At 59.3% G+C, this 23320-nt stretch overlaps 4 long non-coding RNA genes across 4 annotated transcripts; all 4 read left to right on the top strand.

Annotated features, from left to right (window-relative positions):
- Nucleotides 1-7625: 7625 nt before the first annotated feature.
- On the top strand, nt 7626-9251 carry LOC136304540 (uncharacterized). The gene is made up of 3 exons (XR_010724644.1): nt 7626-7850; nt 8063-8238; nt 9076-9251. It is a non-coding gene; the product is annotated as an uncharacterized lncRNA (long non-coding RNA).
- A 2589-nt stretch (nt 9252-11840) lies between these two features.
- On the top strand, nt 11841-12696 carry LOC136304542 (uncharacterized). The gene is made up of 3 exons (XR_010724646.1): nt 11841-12005; nt 12084-12162; nt 12240-12696. It is a non-coding gene; the product is annotated as an uncharacterized lncRNA (long non-coding RNA).
- A 252-nt stretch (nt 12697-12948) lies between these two features.
- Nucleotides 12949-15326, top strand: LOC136304541 (uncharacterized). The gene is made up of 3 exons (XR_010724645.1): nt 12949-13323; nt 14487-14709; nt 14871-15326. It is a non-coding gene; the product is annotated as an uncharacterized lncRNA (long non-coding RNA).
- Nucleotides 15327-18921: 3595 nt separating this feature from the next.
- Nucleotides 18922-21381, top strand: LOC136304538 (uncharacterized). The gene is made up of 5 exons (XR_010724642.1): nt 18922-19043; nt 19178-19329; nt 19444-20036; nt 20851-20918; nt 21195-21381. It is a non-coding gene; the product is annotated as an uncharacterized lncRNA (long non-coding RNA).
- The last annotated feature ends 1939 nt before the right edge of the window (nt 21382-23320 follow it).

Genomic DNA, 23320 nt, shown 5'->3' with positions numbered 1-23320 from the left:
TGGCTGTCCCTGGGGGTCCCTGGCTGTCCCATAGGTGTCCCTAGGGGTGCCTTGTCTGTCCCTGGGGGGGCCCTGGGTGTACCCTGGTGTCCCTGGGAGGGCCCTGGCTGTCCCCTAAGTGTCCCTGGGGGTGCTCTGGTGTCCCTGGGGATGCCCTGGCTGTCCCCTAGCTGTCCCTGGGGGTGCCCTGGGTGTCCCTGGGGTGCCCTGGCTGTTCCCTAGGTGTCCCTGGGGGTGCCCTGGCTGTCCCTGGTGTGCCCTAGCTGTCCCCTACGTGTCACTGGGGGTGCCCTGGGTGTCCCTGAGGTGCTCTAGGGGTGCCCCGGCTGTCCCTGGGGTGCCCTGCCTGTCCCCTAGGGGTCCCTGGGGTGCCGTGGCTGTCCCCTTGGTGTCCCTGGGGGTGACCTGCCTGTCCCCTAGGTGTCCCTGGAGGTGCCCTGGCTTTCCCCTAGGTGTCCCTAGGGTGCCCAGGCTGTCCCCTAGCTGTCCCTGGGGGTTCCCTGGGTGTCCCTTGGGTGCCCTGGCCGTTCCCTAGGTGTCCCTGGGGGTGCCCTGGCTGTCCCTGGTGTGCCCTGGCTGTCCCCTACGTGTCCCTGGGGGTGCCCTGGGTTTCCCGGGGTGCCCTGGCTGTCCCCTAGGTGTCCCTGGGGTGCCCTGGCTGTCCCCTATGTGTCCCTGGATGTGCCCTAGCTATCCGCTTGGTGTCCCTGGGGGTGCCCTGGCTTTCCCCTAGGTGTCTCTAGGGTGCCCAGGCTGTCCCCTAGCTGTCCCTGGGGGTGCCCTGGGTGTCCCTGGGGTGCCCTGGCTGTCCCCTAGGTGTCCCTGGGGGTGCCCTGGCTGTCCCTGGTGTGCCCTGGCTGTCCCCTAGGTGTCCCTGGGGGTGCCCTGGGTGTCCCTGGGGTGCCCTAGGGGTGCCCCGGCTGTCCCTGGGGGTGCCCAGGCTGTCCCCTAGGTGCCCCTGGGGGTACCCTGGCTGTCCCCTATGTGTCCCTGGGGTGCACTGGCTGTCCCTGGGGTGCCCTGGCTGTCCCCTAGGTGTCCCTGGGGTGCCGTGGCTGTCCCCTAGGTGTCCCTGGGGGTACCCTGGCTGTCCCCTATGTGTTCCTGGGGTGCCCTGGCTGTCCCCTATGTGTCCCTGGTGGTGCCCTGGCTGTCCCCTAGGTGTCCCTGGAGGTGCCCTGGGTGTCCCCTTGGTGTCCCTGGGGGTGCCCTGGCATTCCCTGGGGTGCCCTGGCTGTCCTTGGGGTGCTCTGGCTGTCCCCTAGGTGTCCCTGGAGTGCCCTGACTGTCCCCTAGGTGTCCCTGGGGGTTCCCTGGCTGTCCACTAGTTGTCCCTGGGGGAGCCCTGGCTGACCCTAGGGTGCCCTGCCTGTCCCCTAGGTGTCCCTGGTAGTGCCCTGGCTGTCCCCTAGGTGTCCCTGGGGGTGCCCTGGGTGTCCCTCTGGGTGCCCTGGCTGTCCCCTAAGTGTCCCTGGGGGTGCTCTGGTGTCCCTGGGGATGCCCTGGCTGTCCCCTAGCTGTCCCTGGGGGTGCCCTGGGTGTCCCTGGGGTGCCCTGGCTGTTCCCTAGGTGTCCCTGGGGGTGCCCTGGCTGTCCCTGGTGTGCCCTAGCTGTCCCCTACGTGTCACTGGGGGTGCCCTGGGTGTCCCTGAGGTGCTCTAGGGGTGCCCCGGCTGTCCCTGGGGTGCCCTGCCTGTCCCCTAGGGGTCCCTGGGGGTACCCTGGCTGTCCCTGGGGTGCCCTGGCTGTCCCCTAGGTGTCCCTGGGGTGCCGTGGCTGTCCCCTTGGTGTCCCTGGGGGTGACCTGCCTGTCCCCTAGGTGTCCCTGGAGGTGCCCTGGCTGTCCCCTTGGTGTCCCTGGGGGTGCCCTGGCTGTCCCATAGGTGTCCCTGGATGTCCCCTGGCTATCCCCTTGGTGTCCCTGGGGGTGCCCTGGCTTTCCCCTAGGTGTCCCTAGGGTGCCCAGGCTGTCCCCTAGCTGTCCCTGGGGGTGCCCTGGGTGTCCCTTGGGTGCCCTGGCCGTTCCCTAGGTGTCCCTGGGGGTGCCCTGGCTGTCCCCTACGTGTCCCTGGGGGTGCCCTGGGTTTCCCAGGGTGCCCTGGCTGTCCCCTAGGTGTCCCTGGGGTGCCCTGGCTGTCCCCTATGTGTCCCTGGATGTGCCCTAGCTATCCGCTTGGTGTCCCTGGGGGTGCCCTGGCTTTCCCCTAGGTGTCTCTAGGGTGCCCAGGCTGTCCCCTAGCTGTCCCTGGGGGTGCCCTGGGTGTCCCTGGGGTGCCCTGGCTGTCCCCTAGGTGTCCCTGGGGGTGCCCTGGCTGTCCCTGGTGTGCCCTGGCTGTCCCCTACGTGTCCCTGGGGGTGCCCTGGGTGTCCCTGGGGTGCCCTAGGGGTGCCCCGGCTGTCCCTTGGAGGGCCCTGGCTGTCCCCTAAGTGTCCCTGGGGGTGCCCTGGCTGTCCCTGGTGTGCCCTAGCTGTCCCCTACGTGTCCCTGGGGGTGCCCTGGGTGTCCCTGAGGTGCTCTAGGGGTGCCCCGGCTGTCCCTGGGGGGTACCCTGGCTGTCCCCTAGGGGTCCCTGGGGGTACCCTGGCTGTCCCTGGGGTGCCCTGGCTGTCCCCTAGGTGTCCCTGGGGGTGACCTGCCTGTCCCCTAGGTGTCCCTGGAGGTGCCCTGGCTGTCCCCTTGGTGTCCCTGGGGGTGCCCTGGCTGTCCCATAGGTGTCCCTGGAGGTGCCCTGGCTGTCCCCTTGGTGTCCCTGGGGGTGCCCTGGGTGTCCCTGGGGTGCCCTAGGTGTCCCCGGGGATGCCCTATCTGTCCCTGGGGGGGCCCTGGCTGTCCCTGGGGTGCCCTGCCTGTCCCCTAGGTGTCCCTGGGGGTGCCCTGGCTGTCCCCTTGGTGTCCCTGGGGTACCCTGGCTGTCCCTTATGTGTCCCTGGGGGTGCCCAGGGTGTCCCTGGGGTGCCTTGCTGTCCCCTAGGTGTCCCTGGGGGTGCCCTGCCTTTCCCCGAGGTGTCCCTGGGGGTGCCCTGGCTGTCCTTGGGGTGCTCTGGCTGTCTTCTAGGTGTCCCTGGAGTGCCCTGCCTGTCCCCTAGGTGTCCCTGGGAGTGCCCTGGCTGTCACCTAGGTGACCCTGGCTGTCCCCTAGTTGTCCCTGGGGGAGCCCTGGCTGTCCCAAGGGCGCCCTGCCTGTCCCCTAGGTGTCCCTGGGAGTGGCCTGGCTGTCCCCTAGGTGTCCCTGGGGGTGCCCTGGGTGTCCCTCTGGGTGCCCTGGCTGTCCCCTAGGTGTCCCTGGAGTCCCCTGGGTGTCCCCGGGGGTGCCCTGGCTCTTCCTGTGGTGCCCTGGCTATCTTCTAGGTGTCCCTGGGGGGCCCTGGCTGTCCCCTAGGTGTCCCTGGGGTGCCCTGGCTGTCCCTGGGGTGCCCAGGCTTTCCTATAGGTGTCCCTGGGTTGTGCCCTGGCTGTCCCATAGGTGTCCCTGGGGGTGCCCTGGCTGTTCCTTAGGTGTCCCTGGGGGTGCCCTGGCTGTTCCTTAGGTGTCCCTGGGGGTGCCCTGGCTGGCCCTTAGGTGTCCTTGGGGGTTCCCTGGCTATCTGTGGGGTGCCGTGGCTGCCTCTGGGGTGCCCTTGATGTCCCCTAGGTGTCCCTGGGGTGCCCTGAGTGTCCCTGGGGTGCCCTGGCTGTCCCCTAGGTGTCCTTGGGGTGCCTTGCTGTCCCCAAGGCGTCCCTGGGGTGCCCTGGCTGTCCCCTAGGTGTCCCTGGGGGTGCCCTGGCTGTCCCTGGGGGTCCCTGGCTGTCCCATAGGTGTCCCTAGGGGTGCCTTGTCTGTCCCTGGGGGGGCCCTGGGTGTACCCTGGTGTCCCTGGGAGGGCCCTGGCTGTCCCCTAAGTGTCCCTGGGGGTGCTCTGGTGTCCCTGGGGATGCCCTGGCTGTCCCCTAGCTGTCCCTGGGGGTGCCCTGGGTGTCCCTGGGGTGCCCTGGCTGTTCCCTAGGTGTCCCTGGGGGTGCCCTGGCTGTCCCTGGTGTGCCCTAGCTGTCCCCTACGTGTCACTGGGGGTGCCCTGGGTGTCCCTGAGGTGCTCTAGGGGTGCCCCGGCTGTCCCTGGGGTGCCCTGGCTGTCCCCTAGGTGTCCCTGGGGTGCCGTGGCTGTCCCCTTGGTGTCCCTGGGGGTGACCTGCCTGTCCCCTAGGTGTCCCTGGAGGTGCCCTGGCTGTCCCCTTGGTGTCCCTGGGGGTGCCCTGGCTGTCCCATAGGTGTCCCTGGATATCCCCTGGCTATCCCCTTGGTGTCCCTGGGGGTGCCCTGGCTTTCCCCTAGGTGTCCCCAGGGTGCCCAGGCTGTCCCCTAGCTGTCCCTGGGGGTGCCCTGGGTGTCCCTTGGGTGCCCTGGCCGTTCCCTAGGTGTCCCTGGGGGTGCCCTGGCTGTCCCTGGTGTGCCCTGGCTGTCCCCTACGTGTCCCTGGGGGTGCCCTGGGTTTCCCGGGGTGCCCTGGCTGTCCCCTAGGTGTCCCTGGGGTGCCCAGGCTGTCCCCTATGTGTCCCTGGATGTGCCCTAGCTATCCGCTTGGTGTCCCTGGGGGTGCCCTGGCTTTCCCCTAGGTGTCTCTAGGGTGCCCAGGCTGTCCCCTAGCTGTCCCTGGGGGTGCCCTGGGTGTCCCTGGGGTGCCCTGGCTGTCCCCTAGGTGTCCCTGGGGGTGCCCTGGCTGTCCCTGGTGTGCCCTGGCTGTCCCCTACGTGTCCCTGGGGGTGCCCTGGGTGTCCCTGGGGTGCCCTAGGGGTGCCCCGGCTGTCCCTGGGGGTGCCCAGGCTGTCCCCTAGGTGCCCCTGGGGGTACCCTGGCTGTCCCCTATGTGTCCCTGGGGTGCACTGGCTGTGCCTGGGGTGCCCTGGCTGTCCCCTAGGTGTCCCTGGGGTGCCGTGGCTGTCCCCTAGGTGTCCCTGGGGGTACCCTGGCTGTCCCCTAGGTGTCCCTGGAGGTGCCCTGGGTGTCCCCTTGGTGTCCCTGGGGGTGCCCTGGCATTCCCTGGGGTGCCCTGGCTGTCCCCTAGGTGTCCCTGGGGGTGCCCTGGCTGTCCCTGGGGTGCCCTGGCTGTCCCCTAGGTGTCCCTGGGGGTGCCCTGGCTGTGCCCTAGGTGTCCCTGGATGTGCCCTGGCTATCCCCTTGGTGTCCCTGGGGGTGCCCTGGCTTTCCCCTAGGTGTCCCTAGGGTGCCCAGGCTGTCCCCTAGCTGTCCCTGGGGGTGCCCTGGGTGTCCCTGGGGTGCCCTGGCTGTCCCCTAGGTGTCCCTGGGGGTGCCCTGGCTGTCCTTGGGGTGCTCTGGCTGTCCCCTTGGTGTTTCTGGGGGGTGCCATGGCTGTCCCCTAGGTGTCCCTGGGGGTGCCCTGGAGGTCCCCTAGGTGTCCCTGGGGGTGCCCTGGCTGTCTCTGGGGGTGCCCTGGCTGTCCCCTAGGTGTCCCTGTCTCGCTCGTATCCTCGACTCCGCGTCCGTCGCCATGGTGACACCCCTCCCAGTCTGGACCAGTGTGGCCACACCCCCTCCCCTGGGGCCATTGGACCCATCCCAGTATAGACCAGTAAGGCACCGTGTGCCCACCATCGACCCCCACACGCCTGCCAGTTCATCCCAGTCCACTCCCCGTCCATCCCAGTTCTCTCTGATCACCCTCCCAGTGCTCCCAGTCCATCCCAGTCCCGCAGGTGCTGGTGCTTGTGGCTTGATCAGCTGGTGCCTGTCCGCAACGTGGAGCGGGTCAAACGAGGCCTCAGGGGGAGGGGGGGCGCGGATTTTGGGGGGTCCTGGGGGTCCCGAGTTGTCCTGGAGGGGTTTGGGGGGTTTTGGGGGGTCTGGGGGGAGTCCTGGGGGCTGCTTTGGGTGTTTTTGGGGGATCTTCGGGAGGTTTGGGCAGCCCAATTTAGGCATCAAAGGAACCTGAGGAGGGTTTTGCGGGCTCCTGGAGGTCGGGGGGGCCCTGGGGGTGGTTTGGGGGGCACTGGGGGGTTCCAGCCCGTGACCCCCCCCCGTTTTTGACCACCCCCCCCCCCGAGCTGTTTCGGTCTCATCGACGCCCTCCTGAAGCCCAAGGGGGGGTGGGCGCTGGGCCCCCCCTGCTGCCCCCTCCCCTGCCACCCCCGCGACGCCCTGCAGGTGAGGGACCCCCAAAAACCCCTCCCCAGACCCCAAATTCACCCCTGGGACCCCGAAAAACCCCCCAAACCTCTCCCCGGACCCCAAATTCACCCCTGAGGCCCCAAAAAACCCCCGAACCCCTCCCCATGAACCCCAAATCCACCCCTGGGACCCCCCAAAACCTCCCCAGGACCCCAGATCCACACCGGGACCCCCAAATCCATCCCTTGGACCCCCAAAAACCCCCAAATCCATCCCTGGGACCCCCCAAAACCTCCCTCCAAACCCCAAATTCACCCCTCGGACCTCCAGAATCCTTCCACAGGACCCCTCAGGGGTCGTTCCCCACGAAAAAGTGCGGCAAACGTGAGGGGAGAAAAAGGGCGGGAAACGTGAGGGGAGAAAAAGGGCGGGAAACGTGAGGGGAGAAAAAGGGCGGGATCAAGTGGGGAGATCAGTGGAATATTGGGGGGGGTCAGTGACGGTGAGGGAAGATCAATGGAATATTGGGGGGGCATCAATGACATTGGGGGGGTCAGTGACACTCGGGTGGGGATCAATGATGCTGTGGGGGGGTCGATATCAGAGGTTATCAGAGGAAATCGCCGCCGCCGTCCTCCCGTGCCCAGAGCCCCGGCAGGACCCCAGCGCAGCTCCGGCTGCAGGCGGAGCAGGAGCGGCTCCTGCCGCCCGCAGCGATCCCGGTCCCGATCCCGACCGCAACGCCAGCTTGGGCCTCAGGCCCCGAGACCCACAACCCGCCCGCCGGGGGGGGCCGCACCTCTCGGGAGCCGCAGCCGACACTGACAGGACCCGAACCAGAACGCCCGCTCCCATTCCCGGCCCCGCCTGGCTCCGCGCAGGGCCGCGAGCAACCTCGGCTCGGCTCGGCTCGGCTCAGCTGCGAGGGGCGGGGCGGGGTCGCGGGCGATGGTCCCGCCCCCAAGCCGGGGCGTGCTCGGGGCGGAGCCGGGGCGGGCTCGGAGCGGAGCCGGGGCGGGCTCGGGGCGGATCCGGGGCGGGCTCGGGGCGGATCCGGGGCGGATCCGGGGCGGGCTCGAGGCGGAGCCGAGGCGGGCTCGGGGCGGAGCCGGGGCGGGCTCTGGGCGGAGCCGGGGCGGGCTCGGGGCGGAGCCGGGGCGGGCTCGGGGTGGGCTCGGGGCGGAGCAGGGGCAGAGCCGGGGCGGGCTCGGGGCGGGGCCGGGGCGGAGCCGGGGCTCTGTGAGGCGGGGCCGGAGGCAGCCGGGGCCGGGCAGTACCGGGGGCGGGGCTTCAGGGGCGCGGGGCGGGTCCCAAGTGCACGGCGCCGGGACCCCACCGGGGCGTTCCTCACCGAGCCCATAGAGCAGCAGCTACTTCCGCCACCCTTTTGAATCCCCGCGATTGGCGGGCTCGCTGAGGCATCGGCAGTGCTGATTGGACAGCGGGCCCCGGGAACCGCCCCCGCCCCCCGGCCCGCGCTGAGGGCCCGGGGCCTCCGCCCTCAGACCGGCTCCGGCTCCAACCCGGCCCGGGCTCTGCTCCGATCCCCCCGGCCCGCCCTGAGGGCCCGGGGGCTCTGCCCCGAGACCGGCCTTGCCCCTCCCCGCCTCGCCCTGTAGTAGATTTCTGTTTGGTTTGTGGGAAGAAACAGGTGTGAGAAGTGAGATTTGTGCTGGAGAGGTGCTGCTGGGAAGAAAGGATGGAGTAAATCTGCTCCGAGGATGTGCGATGAAGAATTCAGGGTCAGAGGTGGGCAGTATTTATAAACTGTCTCCATATTTCCCTGTATCTCTGGGTGTTTGGATTGAGCCTGGGATTGTCAGCTATGTTATAAACAAGCCAACCCGGCTACTGAACTCTCAATGAACGTTTGGAAACCCTTGCACAGAAAGACAAGGTAGTAATGATTCCAAAGGAGAAAATGTAAATGAAGGCTAACGATTGCTGGGAAATTTCCTTAGGAATTGTGAACCTCACACAAACGGAATTTAGGAGGTGGAATCCCAGTTTCAGCCTTGGGCACGTGCAGGAGAAGAGGGATCCTTATTCACAGCGAGGAAAGCCCGGTGCCCCAGCGTGTCAGTGCACACAGTGCAATGTCCAGGAAATGAGCGGCAGGGACTGGCAGCAGCTGCAGGTGAGAGCTGTCACAGGCTGATTGAGGGGACAGAGCAGCCCCAGGTGAGAGCTGTCACACTGATGAGGGGACAGAGCAGCCCCAGGTGAGAGCTGTCACACTGATGAGGGGACAGGTGGAAGCTGTAAAGGATAACGAGGGGGCGGGTCCTGCCAGCACTGCTTTAAGAGGGGAGCCCGAGCTCAGTTTGGCACGGAGCTGCGGGAGGAGAGGGGTTTATGCTGGGCTCCCAGGTGAGGCTCATGGAAGGATGGTGAGTTCATCTCACAGGGGCTGGGGGAGGCCTTGGGCGTGGAACATTACTTCAGGAGGTGCTGAGGGACAAACCTTTGTGCCGAGCAGCAGCAGCACAAAAGGTTGAAATAAGTTTTGGTTTGGCATGTAGTGATGGGATTGGCGTCTATGGTGTGCTAGTGTTATCTAAAGGTTTAAACTTTAATGTTTATTTTTAAAGCTTTAAGTTAATGAATTAATATAGGTTGCAAGACATGGGCTTTTTCCTTTTTATTTGGCTAGCGGGAGGTCTTTAACTTTGGGGGCGCTCTGGGTATATGTTCTGGAGTATTATTGAGGGGATTGGACGTGGGGTTGTTTTTATTATATTCAGTAGTTTGACTGGGGGTGATAAGAGTTGGCTTTTTTTGCTGGAATTTTTTTGGGGTTGTCTGTTTGAAAATTTATGTATTTATGCAGTTAAGTGTAGTGGTGTTTCCGGTGTAACTCTTCAGCTTATGTTATTGTTTGTGTGTTTGAGGTGGTCCACTTGTCTTACGCCCTGACCGATTGGCCAACAGATCTGCTGAGATCATACATCGATGTTTGTTTTATTTCTTGTAGCCGAATAAGAGACAGCAGCCCGGTGACAGCAGGAAATTCCCAGAGGGCGAGGCGGCCTTCTGTGGCACCCGACATGGATTCTCATCCCCAGACGTCCAAGAGATAAGTGGAGGGTTCAGAGCCACAGAGGGGATGAAAGTGGAGTGCTGGGTCAGGACTTGTCAGGAGGGGTTTTTGAGTCAGGTTTGGAGATAGGGATGTCCAAGATGTGCCAATTGAGAGTACAGGTGTACCAGCCCGACCCAAACCCGAAGGAGTAGCCCTAAAGACATGCCCGTTTCCCTGAGTGCGGGTACAGGCAGGAGCCCTTATGCAGGACAATGCCAGAAGGCCTGGCTGCGAGGTGTAGGGCTCTAAAGAAGTTGGGTTTAGAAGGGGGGAGGTGTAGCCACACACACAGAGGCTGAGGTAAAGGACTCAAGGACTAGAGGACACACGGTGAAAACCAGGGGAACAGGCTAGGATACAAGTCAGAGTACAGGTGTAGCGGCCCTCACAGCACTGCTACCAGCACACTTCCCCTGAGAGCAGGTGCAGGCAGCAGCCCTAGTGCAGGAACACACCAGAAGCTCTGACCTGTGCAGACACTGTCAGGCTAGGGCCAGGCAGGAAGCGATAGTGGGGAGCAGGATCCAGCAGGGCTGGGGATAACGGGGGTTTCCCGCCCCACCCACCCTGGGATTCCCTGTCTCTCCGCAGCCGGTGGAAGTGCTCCTGATTCCCTCTCGAGGCGGCGGTTGGTAAGGCTTCGTGCCTTTTGCCACCGCAAAGAGTTCGGCTCTGTCAGCCTCTGCCCTGTCTCAGGGCCACGTTTCTTAGGGTAGGCAGGGAACAACTGTGGATGTACCTGTCCTGCGTGCGGGACAGCTCTTGGGACCCTAACGGTGCAGAGCGTCCCCGGCTGCAAGGTCTAGGGCTCTGAAGAAGCAGGGTTCAGAAGGGGGGAGGTTACAGTGATGCACACAGAGGCTGAGGTAAAGGACTGAAGGACTAGAGAACACACAGTGAAAATCAGGGGTACAGGCTAGGATACAAGTCAGAGTACAGGTATCCTGGTCCTCACAGTGCTGCTTCCAACACTGTTTCCCTGAGAGCAGGTGCAGGCAGCAATCCTAATGGCAAGGCAATGCCAGAAGTCCTGAGAGGTGCAGGCAGTAACCCTAAGCTAGGGCCAGGCAGGAAGTGACAGTGGTGGGGCCGAGTCCACAGGGTTGAGGTTCACCGGGGATGTCCACCCTGCGTTCCTGTCCTGCTCTGACCGGGGATGCTCACAGCCCTAATGGAGGCCACGGTGGGTGGGCTCAGTGCCAGTAATGCCTCTAAGGCTTTGGCGCTGCGAGCGTCAGCCTCCGAGCTCAGCTGAAGCACACACGGGGCCCGAGGACCCGGTCCTGCTTAAGAGACGGTGAGTAGCAGAGCTGCTGGTTTTTGGCTGATGTGCAGCTAAGATTATGCTTTGATGTTTGGTTTTCTTTATTGTAGCTGACTAGGAGACAGCAGGCAAGTGACAGGAGGAATTTCCCAGAGGCATAGGCGGCCTTCTTTGGGACCCAGCGTGGATTCACCTCCCCAGACATCTGAGAGATAAGTGGAGGGCTCGGAACTAGGGAGAGGATGAAAGCGGGGTGCCAGGGCAGGGGTCAGCGGGAGGGATTTTTTGAGTCGGGTTTGGAGATGGGGATGTCCCAGATGTGACCCCTTAGGCTACAATAAGGGAAAGTCTCATTCTGGATCACAGTGCTGAGGTGTGCAGGGCAGAGCAGTCCCAGGGTGTGTTGTGTCTGTTGTGCACTTTGTGTCTTTTGGGTGTCTTGTCTTTTCCTTTAGTCTTTTCAGGCGCCTGTCAAAACCTCTGGCATCAGTCTTAGCATTTCTGATCTCTGTGCTCCTCAGCCAGGTGCCTTTGTCTCAGCTGCTCGGACACTCATCAGAATCCATCTCTCTTCACAAGCATCCAGTCCGATGCCTTTTCAGGTCTTGTTCTGAGCTGTACTGACAGCCGTGCACCGCCCTGATCCATTCCGGCGGGTTAGGTCTTGTGAGAATGCAAAGACAGGTCGAGGATTCTGACCGTAGGGTTCTCGGGCATCCATCTCTGCATTTCTTGGGATAAGTCATCCCGATGGCATCTTGTTCCTGCAGGGTTCTCTGAGCCTGGCCAGCTCACCTTCCTTCTCACCTCGGTCATCTCATTCCGAGTTCTCTGGACCCTCAGGGTCATTCTTCTTGCCCAGAGTTTTCTGTCCCTGTTGCGTCCCCTCGTTTGTCCTGTGCTGTGTCACGGGTGTTGGTGTGTGTTTGGCCGGGAGCTGCTCTGCCTTGCTGCTCAGTCTGGGTGTAGGGGTACGAGGGTAATAGTGCCGGGGGCTTGAAATTTGTGATGTGGGGTGTAGTTAGACTGTAGAGGGTATTCCTAGATTGCCACAAGATGTGTGGAGCTGTCAAGGTATCCTGCCGCACTCTGACTTTTGTCCGAACTTTCTTTCAGATGCAGAGGGATGAAATCTGTGGCAGAGCCCCCCAGTCTGGGTGAGGGGCTCCCCTGAGAAGGTCAGTCACTGTTTTGATTTGCAGGGGAGGTGTAAATGATGGCTGTGTTACATCTCTGTTCTTTGTCTTTATTTTTAGGTGGTAAAGCCGGATCTCAGCAGTCAAGCTGACGTGGGCGAGGTGAGCAGCGATGGGTGGACAGAAGCAGTTGCTATTGTTCAAGCCTCACTCGCTGGTGCAACTCTAAGCCTCCGTTATCGTGTGTTTTAGGGAGTCCACTCGCAGGAGGCCGAGCTCCCCTCTCACCAACCGGACGACAGACCCGGGTCACCTCACCCGTGAGCCCTCCGGGAGCATTCCAGGAGTCTGTGATGGAGCCTTGATCTTCTCCTTGTGAAGGCCCCATCCAGGTAGTCTTGGATAACGGCCGAGGAGTTGAGGTGAGTCAGGGAGGAGAAGGAGGGATGGTCCCCTCAAGTTCCAGCGCTGCCACGTCACCTTGTCTGCTCTTTACCCAGGCAGACCCTGCGACGCCGGCGTTGGCCTCTGAGCGCAGCTGAAGCACGGGGCCGAGGACACGGGCAAGCTTAGGAGACAGTGAGTAGCAGAATTGTCGGGTTTTGGGTGATGGGCTGCCAAGATTATGCTTTGATGTTTGGTTTTCTTTATTGTAGCTGTGTAGGAGACAACAGCCCAGCAACAGCAGGAATTTCCCTGAGGGAGAGGCGGCCTTCTTTGCCACCCAGCGTGGATTCACCTCCCTAGACGTCCAAGAGATAAGTGGAGTTCTCGGAGCCAGGGAGGGCTTGAAAGCGGGGTGTGGGATCAGGGGCCACCGGGAGGGATTTTTTGAGTCATTTTTGGTGACAGGGATGTCCAAGAAGTGACCGCTTAGGCTACAGAAAGTCTCATTCTGGATCAGAGTTTCGAGGTGTGCCGGGCAGAGCAGTCCTGGTGTGTGTTGTGTCTGTTGTGCACTCTGTGTCTTGGGTGTCTTGTGTGTGCTGTCTTTTCCCTTAGCCCTTCAGGGGCCTGTCAAAACCTCTGGCATCAGTCTTAGCATTTCTGATCTCTGTGCTCCTCAGCCAGGTGCCTTTGTCTCAGCTGCTCGGACACTCATCAGAATCCATCTCTCTTCACAAGCATCCGGTCCGATGCCTTTTCAGGTCTTGTTCTGAGCTGTATTGACAGCCGTGCACCGCCCTGATCCATTCTGGCGGGTTAGGTCTTGTGAGAATGCAAAGACAGGTCGAGGATTCTGACCGTAGGGTTCTCGGGCATCCATCTCTGCATTTCTTGGGATAAGTCATCCCGATGGCATCTTGTTCCTGCAGGGTTCTCTGAGCCTGGCCAGCTCACCTTCCTTCTCACCTCGGTCATCTCATTCCGAGTTCTCTGGACCCTCAGGGTCATTCTTCTTGCCAGAGTTTTCTATCCCTGTTGTGTCCCCTCGTTTGTCCTGTGCTGTGTCACGGGTGTTGGTGTGTGTTTGGCCTGGAGCTGCTCTGCCTTGATGCTCAGTCTGGGTGTGGGGGTAATAGGATAATAGTGCTGGGGGCTTGAAATTTGTGATGTGGGGTGTAGTTAGACTGTAGAGGGTATTCCTAGATTGCCACAAGATGTGTGGAGCTGTCAAGGTATCCTGCCGCACTCTGACTTTTGTCCCAACTTTCTTTCAGATGCAGAGGGATGAAATCCGTGGCAGAGCCCCCCATCCTGGGTGAGGGGCTCCCCTGAGAAGATCGATTGCTATTCAAGGTGAGAGTCACATATTTCACATTTTTTGGCACTCCAGTGCAGGCCACCTGCATTTACAGCTTGAAACAGGTGAGTCCCTTGGTAACCCCTGGGCAGCAGCTGGAGCCTGCTCCGGGCTGGGCTGAGGGAGCAAACACTTGTGGCTGACACAGCTCCACACTGGGGGTACTTGGGAAAACACCTGCCTTGTCCTGGATTGTTTTTTTTTTTGAGCTTTTGACAAGGTTTTAGTCATCACCTTGGTAAAAATAAATGGTAAGGACTGAAAACATGAGAGGCTGGCAGGTTATATGCACGAAAGACAACTTTTTTTTTCTTAAATATTTGTGCAACCTATATCTTAATTTTGAGACTCTTTTTTGGTCAACTTTATTGTAAAACCCCCTTATTTTCAAGTTAGCTGCTTCAATAATGAATTTGTTTTACAAATACCCGCTAATGTCCGAAGGTTAAAGCACTAACACCAACATCCCACCTCTTTTATTTTTGCAGCAAAATTTTATCTTTACTAAACTTGAAACTTGATGTTTTTGCAGGTAGTAAGTTAAAGAAGGTGTTTATCTGCCCATCACTGATAGTCAGGGTCATGAAGAAATTGCTCTAGTGTTCTAAAATAAATGCAGATTTTTAGGCCTCTCCCATTCTCTCTGACTAGCAGCATGTGAATTGATTTTTGATCTCCTTTCTGTTGGTGTCTGTGGGTTTTAAGCGGCATGGAGAAGGTGTCTGTGGACATGGCACCCAGGGAATGGTGCTGGGAAGGGCAGGATGGAAAGGAGCTGCTCAGGAATCCAGAGCAGCAGTGGAGTGGGAGCTGGTGCTGCTGCCTCAGTCACACCCTCCTGGACAGTCTGTGCAGTGATAATATTCCTACTTTCCTTCCTGAACCTGGGGTTGGAGGAGAACATGAGTCTTGGCATTGTTGGAAAGGGGAACTCCAGGGAAAAACTGCTGTTTGTGTCCTCAGAGAGCAGTGGGAAGAGCCTGGGAGAAATCCTGGCTGGCTGAGGGATCCTTGTGTCCCCTCAGGAATAAATCCCTGCGTCTCCTCAGACCTGCTGGTTTGCAGTAGAGTTTGGGCACCTTTCGCTGCAGCTGTGGTTCTTAATAACTGGAAGTCCATGGATTGCTGGGCGATTCCCATAAGTTCTCCTATTTTGTAGGAGCTGCACGGTGAGGTCAGCATTCTGATGGAGGCCCTGGCACAGCTGCCAAGGGCAAGGAACGTGGAGCATCCCGGGGCTTCTCCCACCCGAGTTTCTCCCGGAGCGTGCTGCGTGTCGTGCCGGATGTTTAACCCGGGTTTGGGGTGTTCTCCTGCAGTCCCAGCTCTGACTGCTGCCCCCGAGCCCCGGCCTTGCTCTGTCCCAGCACTGAACCTGGCAGGTGGGTGTGCTTTTCCAGCCCTTTAATCCCACGGGCAATCCCAGATTCCCGGAGCTCCCCGAGGCACAGCCTGGCCTCCCTCCCTGGGAGCTGCATTTCAGTCTGCCTGGACCAAGGCCATCCTGTTTGAGACTTTATTCCTGTTGCTTTTCCTCTTCCAGGTTGTGGGCAAAAAGGAGAGAGCCAGTAGGAAGTGAAGCCACTGGAAGGCCTTATCCCAGTCCAAGGTTGGATAGGAGTAACTGGACCTGTTGAATTCCCACTTCCCTTTAAATTAGAGCAGAGGAAGCAGATTTTAAATCATCATTCCATGAACTTTCACCAACTTCATGACTCTTGCAAAAGTTTTCAATGTTAGAAATTCCTGAGCTTGTTTTCCAGGCAAGCTTGGATTTAGATGTTATTCCTTCCTTTTATTTGAAGGAATAACTCTGATTTCCTCTCTGATTTTAGTAAGGGAATATTTATTTATTCCAATTTTCCATCCTAATTGGAATTTTTGCACCTTGTAGAGCACATTTCCAAGGAAATTTACCCAATTAATGTTGGTAAATCAGGAATTGTCCAGCACCATCTCCACAAAATTCTGTGAATTCCCAAGAAAACGTTGAAGTATTTATTTGCCATGATTCATCTCTTTGTAAAGTTCAATTTACTGCATTTTTAATTACATAAATGCCATTAAAACCTGAATCCAGGCCTAGCTGCTGTTCCTTGGACACAGGGGGCTGGTTCTTTCCTACCTTGGCACATTTGGGTGTTTGTCCAAAATGAGCTTCCCACTAAAATAGAATTTGTTTCCAAGCAAAAGTGGGAATTGTCTAGAAAACCTTCTGTTCTGGGGGGCACTGGGTTTGTTTCCCTTATTGCTGCATAATTGAGGAAAGCCATGGTGCTTTTTTAGGCAGTGGCAGGAGGTGAAAGCTGCATTTATTTAATTTTGTATTTTATTTCTTGTTATTTTTGTATTTTTATGCTCTTTTGTTGTGGTTTCTCATGTTGCGTTTTGTGGTTTTTCAAAGACTTTTTCTTCCGTTTTTTAATTTTTATATTTTTTTCTTTAGCTATTTATTTACTTGTTAAAACTACTTTTAGTTTTTTATTTTAATTTTTTGTTTAAATTTTTTTTCCACTTTTTTGTTACTTTGAAATTTTTTTCTTTTGGTATTTTAATTTTATTTATTATTTTCTATAGTTTTGGTTTATTTTTTCATGTTTTCTTTGTTCCTTTTTTTTTTTCCCCATACTCTTTCTTCCCCCGGGCGCCTGGGGGTTTGGCTGTTGGCAAGAAAGATGAGAAATGACCTCGGTGCCCGCTGGACGTCCGGATGTCATAGAGAGCGCAGTTGGCAAAAGCTCTGTATTTTCTGCTCCATAAAACTCCTGAAGGGAGAAAGCTGTGACCACCGTGGTGCCGTTTTTTCCTTCCCAGCCCCGACCAGGTCTCCTCCTACCCGTGCACAGTGTTACCAGCAGCAGCCTGCTGTCCAGGCTGTCGAGGCGTATTTCAGAGGGGGCAATAAAAACAAAGTAGACGTTTTATTTTGAACTCTCCGACCCTGCTTGTTTATTAGCAAAGAACTCCAAAACAAAGCGAACAAAAAAAGAAAACCCACAAACTAAACTCCCCCGCAACCCACCAAAAAAAAACCATAGAGAAAGAGAAAACATGCCCATATTATTTGAATAAAGATTAAAACTTTACCCCTTAGAAAACCAGGCTCATTTAATTCAAATTAATTGTGTTTCTGATGTGTTAGGTTAATGAATTCATCTAGTGTAAAATATCGTTTAAAATATAAACAAACGAATTAAAAAATAATGAAAAAGAAAAATAACAAAAAGTATAGGATATGAAAAATAATATAAATAATAAATACACAATATATTATTACATACTACACGTTTTATAAATATATATAATATACATAATATAAACATCTATAATGTACATAATCATGATATTTCAATGAAATGTATTATTATTTATAACATTACATAATAAATAATAAATTATTTTATATATAACTTTCTATACTTAATATATATAATAAATATAATAGTATAATAAACATAATACATGATGTATAATGTACATAATATAAAAGCTGAATTGTAATGATTAATGTAAATATCAGAATCACAAAGATAAAAAATATTGAAATAGAGCCTGAACGAAAGGCTTTTTTGGTTCGGTCTGGTTGCTGGCAGGGCTCTCGCAGGTGTGCTCGGGGGTCTTTTGGGCCATTTATTCCGGAGGCTGTTCGGAAGGGCATTTCTGGGCACGTTCGTTTATGGCTCCGCTCCGCGCCGCCGCGCGGCAGTGCTGCCACCCTGTGGGCAGAGAGCGGTAGTGCAGCTTCCCCCCCGCCCGGCCCGCCCGATCTGTGCGGCAATGCTGCCACCGTGTGGGCAAACAGCGGTAGTGCAGCTGTCCCTCCCGCCCGGCCCGCCCGATCTGTGCGGCAATGCTGCCATCGTGTGGGCAAAGAGCGGTAGTGCAGCTGTCCCTCCCGCCCGTCCCGCCTGATCTGTGCGGCAATGCTGCCACCCTGTGGGCAAAGAGCGGTAGTGCAGCTGTCCCCCATGACCGTCCCGCCTGATCTGTGCGGCAATGCTGCCACCCTGTGGGCAAAGAGCGGTAGTGCAGCTGTCCCCCATGACCGTCCCGCCGGAGCCGTGCGGCAGTGCTGCCACCCTGTGGGCAAAGAGCGGTAGTGCAGCTGTCCCCCCCCGCCCGTCCCCGACGCGCGTGGCAGCCCCGCATTGTGAGCTCGGGGGCGGCGCTGCCGCCCGCCCGCCCGCAGCTCGGGGCCGAAAGGGAGGGAAAAAGGCAAGGAGCCCGGGCGCGTGGCAGCCGGCTGCCTGCGCGCGCCACCCGGACCCCGGAGCCGTCCGGGCGCGCTTTTCCGCGGCGTCTGCGGGTGTGCGGACACGGGATGGGGGCGCAGCGGCGCCGCGGGCGGCAGTCCATTGAGTCAGGCGCTTGTGTGAGCGGCCGAGGGGGCATTTTAGTGGGTTCCACTACCAAGATGGCGGCGAGACGCGAGGCGCCTGACCTTCTAAAAAGGGCGGCCAAAAGGGCGGGAAAAATAAGGACCCTATAGGTGTTTATGCAGCTGCCTGCACAAAACCCCGACTACGGCGCTGCCCGGGCGCAATTTTCCGCGGCGTTTCCAGGTGTGGGGACACGGGCCGTGTGCTCAGTCGCGCCGCGTCCGCGTTCAGATTCGTTGATTTAGTCAGGCGTCTGCGTAAACACCTGGCGGAGGCCTATGCCGAGCCGCAAAGAACATGGCGGCCGGGACGGAAGTGGCCTCAGGAGCAACCAAGATGGCGGCAAGGGAAAGCGGAAGTCACACGTCGCCCCTCACAAAATGGCGCCGAGGCGCGAGGCGCCCGACCTTCCAAAAAGGGCGGCCAAAAGGGCGGGAAAAAATAAGGACCCTGTAGGCGTTTACGCAGATGCCTGCACAAAAACCCCGACTACAGCGCCGCCCGGGCGCAATTTTCCGCGGCGTTTCCAGGTGTGCCGACACGGGCCGTGTGCTCAGTCGCGACGCGCTTGCGTTCGGATTCGTGGATTTAGTCAGGCGTCTGTGTAAACACCTGGCGGAGGCCTATGCCGAGCCACAAAGAACATGGCGGCCGGGACGGAAGTGGCCTCAGCCGCAACCAAGATGGCGGCAAGGAAAAGCGGAAGTCACGCGTCGCCCCTCACAAAATGGCGCCGAGGCGCGAGGCGCCCGACCTTCCAAAAAGGGCGGCCAAAAGGGCGGGAAAAAATAAGGACCCTGTAGGCGTTTACGCAGATGCCTGCACAAAAACCCCGACTACAGCGCCGCCCGGGCGCAATTTTCCGCGGCGTTTCCAGGTGTGCAGACACCGGCCATGTGCTCATCCGCGCCGCCTCCGGGTTCGGATTCGTGGATTTAGTCAGGCGTCTGTGTAAACACCTGCCGGGGGCCTTAGCGGTGCCGCAAAAAAGATGCCGGCGGGACCGGAAGTGGCCTCAGACGCAACCAAGATGGCGGCAAGGAAGGGCGGAATGCTCGTGGGGCTCATCGCGGCCGAAAATCACCGAGTGCAGCTCACACCCTGCAATGGCAAAAGCTGTTTTATTAAAACTCAGCCGAGAATTTTCCTCTTATTTCCAGGTCACAGGATATACTGAGCCTGAGAGGGATCCTAAAATCTGGCTCTCAAGCAGACGGACCGTTTGAGAATCGAACTCAGCACCTTGGCATTACCCGGACTCTGCTCCAAGCAGCTGAACCAATCTCTGCATTATGGGGATGGACCTCCATAGGATGGCAACGCTTGGCCCCACTAAGGTAAGTGCAGTGCCGCCTTCTCTGCCAAAGCTGCTTCACACAGCAGCCCCTGGAATGGCTCGAGGGCAGAACTGGCTGGCAGCTCACGACAGCACAAAGCTCTTCCAGTGACGCTGATTTCCTGTCCTTTCCAGGATTTACTCAACAGCTGCCGTAAAAGTACTTACACAAAGTCTCTTTCTGGGCGGAAAGGAGCAGGACAAGTCCTGAGGCTTCCCTTCTTCCACGGCCAAAGTTCTGGAGAGAGGCAGGGCCGGTCCCACCCGCACAGGGGCGTTTCCTGCAGGTGAGTGTTGCCGGGCCAAACTGATGGCAGCTGCTGAGGCCGGGGCTGCTTTTCTGGCCGGAGGCCTCGGTGGCCCCCCGTGCCGCCTGCAGTGTCCCTCGGTGTTTCCTGCAGGTGTCCCGGGTGCCCGGAGGCGCAGGGAGGAAGGAGGCCGGCAGCCCCAGCGGGGCCAGCAGCCCTGGGATGATGTGCAGGGGAGGAGCTGTGCCTGCGGGGCCCCGCCCGTGGCAGCGGCGGCCAAACGCAGGGCCCGGGGCCGGGCTCGGGGCTGGCACGGACACGGCCCCGGGGCTGCCGCGGCTCCTCGGCCAGGGGCTGCTCCCGCCGGGCACGGGGAGATGCTGCAGCCCGGACAGAGGCACCCACAGCCCAAGAGCTCCCCAGGGAACAGCTGGCATTGCCCGGGAACGGCGGCTCGGGCTGTCTGCAGAGGGGCTCAGACAGCAATTCCCACCTCCCGGAGCTCCCACACAGTTGCCAGGGATGTCCTGGCCACCCCAAATCCCCTCCCTTTCAGCCTGAGGACATCACCCATCGGCAGCATTAAAGCCAAGGTGCTCCTCCCTCACAGAAATTAAATCCGGAGCAACGGCCCTCGGAGATGCCTCAAAATCAAAGGTTTGAGTGGGATGGAGTTTCGTTTGGATGAAGTCTGGACTTTTCCAGGGAGCCAGCCGGAGTGCAGAAGTGATGGAAAGCTTTTGCAGGTGGGTCCCACTGGAGGTGTGCTGAAGGCAGGGATGGGCATCCCTTGCCTGAGGGAAAGGCACTTGCAGAGGCCACTGCTGGGGCTCGGAAAGGAGCTGAGCTCCTGCAGGGAGCTGTGTCCTCCCGAGGGCACAGGGGCTGCCTCAGCACAGGCCGGCCAGTGCCTTCTCCTGCTCTGAAACATCACCTGGAGCCCGAGCTCAGGGGGTGGCTGAATTCCAGGGAAATCTGACAGGTGACCCCCAGGGGATGAGGGTTAGAATTAACCAAATCTATGGAATAGAAACCTATCCTGTCCCCATCCTGCTGAGCTTCCTTGGAAGCTCTGCTAGTTCCTGACACATCTGGCATTCAAGCAGCAGCTCTGCGTGGGAATATCCATGCTCTGTGAGGCACTGTGAGGTTATTGCAGCAGGAACTGAGCAGGGAATTCGGGGCCGTGGGTATAATTCATCTAAACTAGCAAAGGTGACAGTGAACCCCAAATCTGGGCACCACACAGAGAACAATCTTTGTGCTGCCCTGTCAGCTCAAGCCCCTGGGCTGGGAAGTTTTGGGAGTCAAACATATGGAATGATAAAAGTCACAGCAACTGGTGTCACCCCGAGGGACAGTCCAAGTCCCAGACAATTCCTCTGCAGTCCCCTGGGGGGGAAAACACCGTCTGTCTGCCAGGAGCCCTGACTCTGTTTCTCCTATCAGCTGTGTTGGGCTTTAAGAACTTGAAATAACTTTGAAGCCAAAGAAATCACCTTTTCCTTCTGGTTTGATTGTGTTTTTTTGTTGTTTTTTTTTTTTTTTTTTTTCTTTCAGGTGCTGGACTTGCTTCTGTGGATGTGTGCTGAGCTCTGGCTGCAGGGGACTGTCAGGCCTGAATGGCTGTGAGTTTGTGTTCTTCTCGCTGGGGAAGCAGAAATAATTATTAATTAGACTGCAGAAATGTTTTCAGAAACCTTTCCCCTTTCCTGCCCTTTGCTGGTGGATCTTCTCTTTCTGCCTTTGACTTTACAAAGCTGTTCCCTGATGTCAATTCCCCTGCCTGAATTCCTTGCAGCTCCTAGCTGGGAAAAACTGGGATGATGTCCTAGGGATGTTCTTAGGGGAGGACAGAGGTGAGATTTTTGCCTGTATTTTTCTAATATTTTCTAAAATTTCAGGGAGCTGCTCCTGCTCCTGCCCCTAATCCTGCTGCTGCTGCACAAGTGGAGCCTTGTCAGCGAAGACCTGCATCTGCAGGAGGCCCCGCAGGCCCTGGCTGGGAAGTGCCAAAACAAAGAAGTGATCAGTAAGTGCTGAACTGCTTCCAGGAGGGCATATTTTGTTGCAGCCGTTACAGACCAACCGTGTGGTGCTGGTGACTTTGTGTGAGTTGCTTTATTAAAGCCAATCGTTGGTAAGGGTTTTGAGCCTGCCTTGGAGAGCACTTGGAGCTCTGGGTGCCCTGGCTTTCCCCTAGGTGGCCCTGGGGGCGCCCTGGCTGTCCCCTAGGTGTCCCTGGGGTGCTCTGGCTGTCCCTGGGGTTGCCCTGGCTGTCCCCTAGGTGTCCCTGGGGGTGCCCTGGCTGTCCCCTAGGTGCCCCAGGGCTGCCCTGGCTGTAGTTTAGGTGTCCCTGGGGGTGCCCTGACTGTCCCCTAGGGGTACCTTGTCTGTCCCTGGGGGGGCCCTGGCTGTCCCCTAGGTGTCCCTGGGGGTGCCCTGGCTGTCCCTGGGGGTCCCTGGCTGTCCCATAGGTGTCCCTGGGGATGCCCTGGCTGTCCCCTAGCTGTCCCTGGGGGTGCCCTGGGTATCCCTGGGGTGCCCTGGCTGTCCCCTAGGTGTCCCTGGGGGTGCCCTGGCTGTCCCTGGTGTGCCCTAGCTGTCCCCTACGTGTCCCTGGGGGTGCCCTGGGGTGCTCTAGGGGTGCCCCGGCTGTCCCTGGGGGTGCCCTGGGTGTCCCTGGGGTGCCCTGGCTGTCCCCTATGTGTCCCTGGGGGTGCCCTTGCTTTCCCTGGGGTGCCCTGGCTGTCCCCTAGGTGTCCTTGGGGTGCCTTGCTGTCCCCAAGGCGTCCCTGGGGTGCCCTGGCTGTCCCCTAGGTGTCCCTGGGGGTGCCCTGGCTGTCCCTGGGGGTCCCTGGCTGTCCCATAGGTGTCCCTAGGGGTGCCTTGTCTGTCCCTGGGGGGGCCCTGGGTGTACCCTGGTGTCCCTGGGAGGGCCCTGGCTGTCCCCTACGTGTCCCTGGGGGTGCCCTGGGTGTCCCTGGGGTGCCCTGGCTGTCCCCTAGGTGTCCCTGGGGGTGCCCTGGCTGTCCCTGGTGTGCCCTAGCTGTCCCCTACGTGTCCCTGGAGGTGCCCTGGGTGTCCCTGGGGTGCCCTGGCTGTCCCCTAGGTGTCCCTGGGGGTGCCCTGGCTGTCCCTGGTGTGCCCTAGCTGTCCCCTACGTGTCCCTGGGGGTACCCTGGCTGTCCCGTACGTGTCCCTGGGGGTGCCCTGGCTGTCCCTGGGGTGCCCTGGCTGTCCCCTAGGTGTCCCTGGGGGTGACCTGCCTGTCCCCTAGGTGTCCCTGGGGGTGCCCTGGCTGTCCCTGGTGTGCTCTAGCTGTCCCCTACGTGTCCCTGGGGGTACCCTGGCTGTCCCCTAGTTGTCCCTGGGGGAGCCCTGGCTGTCCCAAGGGTGCCCTGCCTGTCCCCTAGGTGTCCCTGGGAGTGCCCTGGCTGTCCCCTAGGTGTCCCTGGGGGTGCCCTGGGTGTCCCTCTGGGTGCCCTGCCTGTCCCCTAGGTGTCCCTGGGAGTGCCCTGGCTGTCCCCTAGGTGTCCCTGGGGTGCCCTGGCTGTCCCTGGGGTGCCCAGGCTTTCCTATAGGTGTCCCTGGGGGTGCCCTGGCTGTCCCGTAGGTGTCCCAGGGCTGCCCTGGCTGTCCCATAGGTGTCCCTGGGGGTGCCCTGGCTGTTCCTTAGGTGTCCCTGGGGGTTCCCTGGCTATCTGTGGGGTGCCGTGGCTGCCTCTGGGGTGCCCTTGATGTCCCCTAGGTGTCCCTGGGGTGCCCTGAGTGTCCCTGGGGTGCCCTGGCTGTCCCCTAGGTGTCCCTGGGGGTGCCCTGGCTGTCCCTGGGGGTCCCTGGCTGTCCCATAGGTGTCCCTAGGGGTGCCTTGTCTGTCCCTGGGGGGGCCCTGGGTGTACCCTGGTGTCCCTGGGAGGGCCCTGGCTGTCCCCTAAGTGTCCCTGGGGGTGCTCTGGTGTCCCTGGGGATGTCCTGGCTGTCCCCTAGCTGTCCCTGGGGGTGCCCTGGGTGTCCCTGGGGTGCCCTG

This window comes from Chamaea fasciata, unplaced genomic scaffold (assembly GCF_029207755.1).
Source record: "Chamaea fasciata isolate MVZ Bird 193981 ecotype frontalis unplaced genomic scaffold, bChaFas1.0.hap1 SCAF_116, whole genome shotgun sequence".
NCBI lineage: Eukaryota > Metazoa > Chordata > Aves > Passeriformes > Sylviidae > Chamaea > Chamaea fasciata.
Note: the sequence above shows the minus strand (reverse complement) of the source record. Positions and strands in the feature narration are given on the sequence as shown.